This window comes from Odocoileus virginianus, chromosome 4, assembly GCF_023699985.2.
Source record: "Odocoileus virginianus isolate 20LAN1187 ecotype Illinois chromosome 4, Ovbor_1.2, whole genome shotgun sequence".
NCBI classification, from domain to species: domain Eukaryota; kingdom Metazoa; phylum Chordata; class Mammalia; order Artiodactyla; family Cervidae; genus Odocoileus; species Odocoileus virginianus.
In genome coordinates, this window is record NC_069677.1 from 55,021,367 (window position 1) to 55,026,313 (window position 4,947).

At 38.5% G+C, this 4,947-nt stretch overlaps 1 pseudogene; it reads left to right on the plus strand.

The window, feature by feature from the left end:
• Nucleotides 1-4,062: 4,062 nt before the first annotated feature.
• Nucleotides 4,063-4,350, plus strand: LOC139034949 (U2 spliceosomal RNA; annotated as a pseudogene).
• The last annotated feature ends 597 nt before the right edge of the window (nt 4,351-4,947 follow it).

Below are 4,947 nucleotides of genomic sequence, written 5' to 3' on the forward strand. Positions count from 1 at the left end.
TAGTCACTCAGTCCTGTCGGACTCTTTGTGACCCCACGGACTGTAACCTACAGGCTCCTCTGTCTATGTGATTTTCCAGGCAAGAATACTGGAGTGGGTTGCCACTTCCTTTTCCAGAGGATCTTCCCATCCCAGGGATCAAACCTGGGACACCATAGATAAAATTTATTCATCTTTGAACTTTATGTAAGTGGAATCATATGGCATGTACAAATTTGTGCCTTTTTTCCTTGACTCAAAACTCTGTAAAAGTTATCCATGTTGATTTATGTATTTATACTTTACTCATCCACATTGCTGTTTAATGTAAAAGAATGATTTTAAGGCATCAACTATCCATGACTATATACATTGTGTTAATGATATCGTATTTAGGAAAATACTTCTTAGAGCATCCGTGGCTCAAGCTGGCTGTATAACAGGGCGTAAAATTTGGGGTCAAAGGAGCAGGAGGAAAGGCTGTAGCAGAGGCTCTTATTAACTCTTCCGCTCTGTAAAAAGCAGGCTGACTTTACTCCTCAGTTCATAGAGCAAACCCCTATTACCAGGCGGTTGCAATTTACCTCATTCCTAATTTAGCAGACCCTGACGGTTGGCTTATCCAAGAGCCATTAAGACTATTGTCCTTTCTTCTCTTTTCTCAATAGGGGCTGAAAGAGCCTGATTTATATTTTCCCCCAATCTCTCATACTACTAAGGAATGACCATGTCATACAGTCCTGCCAATGAAGTAAATTTAAGAGGGAGTTTTGGGGGGTGATTTCTAGGAAAACTTTAATTTTTTTGTTAAAGAGCTAAATGTGGAGAGGCAACAACCCAGAATAGCCAATATCCAAGTCAATATTGAAAGAGAAGAAAAAAGTTGGAAGACTGACAGTATCCAACTTTAAGATTTACTAAAAAACTTTTTAATGGCAGAGTAATATTCCATTGTGTATATGTATCATAGCTAAAAAACTATGGTTGGTGAACAAAATAGACAAATAAACTGATATAACACAATACAGAATACAGAAATAGATCCCTATAGTCAACCAATCTTTGACAAAGGAAGGGGAATACAATGGGGCAAATATAGTCTGTTCAATGAAAGGCACTGGATTTCTACATGCAAAGAAATAACCCCAGACACAGACCTTATATATGTTACGAGTTAATTCAAAATGGATCACAGATCTAAATGTGAGACACAAAACCATAAAAATCCTAGCAGATGACATAGGAAAAAACCTAAGTGACCTTGGGTATGGTGATGCCTGTTTACAACACCAGATTCTATCAAAAGAACTAATTCACAACCTGGACTTCATAAAATTAAAAACTTCTTCTCTGCAAAAAAAACGGTGGCATGAGGATGAGAAGACAAGTTATAGACTAAAAGAAAATATTTGTAAAAGACACTTCTAATGAAGAACTGAACTTATATTTTACAAATGACAATAGAGAAACAAATGATCTGATTAAAAACTGGGACAAAGACCTTAAGAGACCTTACCCCAGAAGACACATGCATATCTCATATTATTGTGCTTCACTTTCTTGCTTTTGCAGATGCTGGTTTTTTGTTTTTTTTTTGTTTTGTTTTTACAAACTGAAGGGTTATAGCAAACCTATGTCAAGCAAGTATATTGATTCTATTTTTCCATCAGCCTTTCCTCACTTCATTTCTCTAGGTCACATTTTGATAATTCTCAGAATATTTCAAACTTTATTATTATTATCATATTTGTTATGATGATATGTGGTCAGTAATCTTTGATGTCACTACTATGACTTGCTAAAGACTCAGATAATGGTTAGCACTTTTTAGAAATAAAAAAAAGAAAATCTAGTTACTCAATCATGTCTGACTCTTTGCACCCCGTGAACTGTAGCCTTCCAGGTTCCTCTGTCCTGGGATTTTCCAGGTAAGAATACTGGATTGGGTTGCCATTCCCTTCTCCAGGGATTTTCCTGACCTAGAGATTAAACCCAGGTTTAATATGTGCTGCAAGCAGATATAAAGCAATTCTTTACCATCTGAGTTACCAGGGAAGACCTTTTAGAAATAAAGCATTTTTTAATTGAAATATATGCTTTTTAAGACATAATGTTATTGAGCACAATAGACTACATTATAGTGTAAAAATAACTTTTCTATGCACTGGAAAATCAAAAATTCATGTGACTTGCTTTGTTTCCATATTCACTTTACTGTGATGGTCTGGTGGTCTGAACCTGCAATATCTCTGAGGTGTGCCTTATACAGTGGCAAATAAGCAAATTAAAACTTCAATATTACTACACATCTATTAGAATAACCAAAATATTGAACACTAACAACCAATGCTGACAAGGATGTGAAGCAACAGGAACTCTTATCCATTGCTGGTGGGAATGCAAAGTGGTATAGCCACTCTGGAAGATAGCTGGATAGTTTCTTAGGAAACTAAATGTAGAGCCACCCTTTGCTTTCTGACTGAGAATTGGCTCCAGGACTCCCCTCGCCCAAATACACCAAAATCCATGGATGCTTATGTCCCTCATATAAATGCATAGCATTTATATATAACCTATGAGCATCCTCCCATATACCTTCAATCATATCTGGACTATTTACAATATTGAATACAATGTAAGTACTATATAAATAGTTGTCAATACAGGGTAGCTTCTATGTGAATACTTGCCAGTGCAAGGCAAAGTCAAATTTTGCTTTCTGGAATTGCTTTTCTGGAATTTCTTTTTTCAAATATTTTCAATCCATAGCTGGTTGAATCCACAGATGTAGAATCTGTGAATATGAAGGATTGACTGTATTCACAGGTTTCACTTGTGTTTTACAGATCATATTACCATATGACACAGCAAACTCAGCCCTTGTATTTACCCGAAGGAGCTGAAAATGTCCATCCAGACTAACACCTGCACACAGATGTCTATAACAGCTTTTTGCATGACTGCCAAAATTTAGAAGCAACCAAGATGTCCTTCAGAAGGTGAATGACTAAGTAAACTGTGGTCCATCCAGACAACGAAATGCAGGCATACTTCAGAGATATGACGGGTTTGATCTCAGACTATCACAATAATAAAGTAGAGTAGAGTAGAGACTGCGGTAGAGTCACAAACCATAACACACGAGTTACATTTATACTCTACTGCAGTCTAAGTGTCCGATAGCCTTATGTGAAAAGGCTACACGTTGTGTGATTCCAGCTATTCTGGAAAAGGCAATGTGCTTGGTACTATGTACTATTGTACTATGGAGATAGTACAAAGATGGGTAGTAAGTAGGGCTGGAGTGGGGAAAAGGATGAATCGATAGAGCAGAGAGGGTTTTTAGGGCAGTGAAAATACTTCGTATGAGATCCCAACAACTAATATATGTCATTACACATTTGTTAAAACCCGTAGAACTCATAGATTGTAGAACACCAAGAGTGAAGCCTAAGGTAAATGATAGACTTTGGGCAATTATGATATAACATGATTCATCAATTAAAACAAATGTACCATTTTGCTGAGTGATGTTGATAGTGGGGGAGTCTATGGCTTGCCAAGTGGCGCTAGTGGTAAAGAACCTGCCTGCCAATGACAGAGATGTAAGAGATGAGGGTTTGATCCCTGGGTCGGGAAGATTCCCTGGATGAGGGCATGGGAACCCACATCAGTATTCTTGCCTGGAAAATTCCATGGACAGAGGAGCCTGGCAGGCTACAGTCCATAGCTTTGCAAAGAGTCAGACATGACTGAAGTGATTTAGCATATGCATGTGTGGGCTAGGGTATGTATGGAAAATCTCTGTACCATCTACTTGATTTTGTTGTAAACTTAAAACTTCTCTAAAAAATAATTAAATGGAACAAGAAAAAAAGAGGTAAACAAAAGAAGAGAGGGGATCATTGACTTCTTGAAAGACATCTTTATTAAAAATTTAAAACTCCATATTCATCCAAAAGATGAGCCATGCCTAGTTATGAAATACCTGAAACGCTTTCAGATGCTTTGCTTTTTAAAAACAATCTATGAATTTCTTGCTATGGTTGCACAACTTGAGCAAACATTCAAATATTTTAGTTTATCGCTTCTTGGCCTTTTGGCTAAGATCAAGTGTAGTATCTGTTCTTATCAGTTTAATATCTGATAAACTCTGGGAAATGGTGATGGGCAGGGAGGCCTGGCATGCTGCAGTCCATGGGGTCACAAAGAGTCAGTCACGACTGAGTGAATGAATTGAATTGAGCTGAACTGAATGTCCTCTATTGAAAACAACATATTAAGTGGATTTTTGGAGCAGGGAGTTGGAATAGAGGCTTGCTCAGACAAATACTTTACTGTGTAGACTCTCCTTGGTCCACTGGAGAATTCTGGTGGTAGACTGCTAACTAAAAGTGAAAGTGTCAGTTGCTCAATCATGCCCAACTCTTTATGACCCCATGGACTGTAGCCCACCAGGCTCCTCTGTCCATGGAATTCTCCAGGCAAGAATAGTGGAGTGGGTTGCCATGCCCTTCTTCAGGGAATCTTCCCAACCCAGGGATCGAACCCAGGGCTCCTGCATTGCAGGCAGATTCTTTACTGCCTGAGTCACATGGGAACAGCCTTAGCTAGCTAGTGAAGTGAAAGTTGCTCAGTCATTTCCAACTCTTTGTGACCCCATGGACTATATAGTCCCTGGAATTCTCTAGGCCGGAATACTGGGGTTGGTAGCGTTTCCCTTCTCCAGGGATCTTCCCAACCCAGGGATTGAACCCAGGTCTACCGCATTGCAGGCTGTTCTTTACCAGCTAAGCCACAAGGGAAGCCACAAGGGAAGCTAGCTAAGCATCTAGCTAAAATCCCCATGGACTTCAAACATGATTATTATCCCATCAGTAACCGAAAATAGCTTTTTACATCTTCCTTTAAACAGGTAGACTACTATGATCATAGTTCTGAAATGCTTTATTGTCTCATTAAATTAAC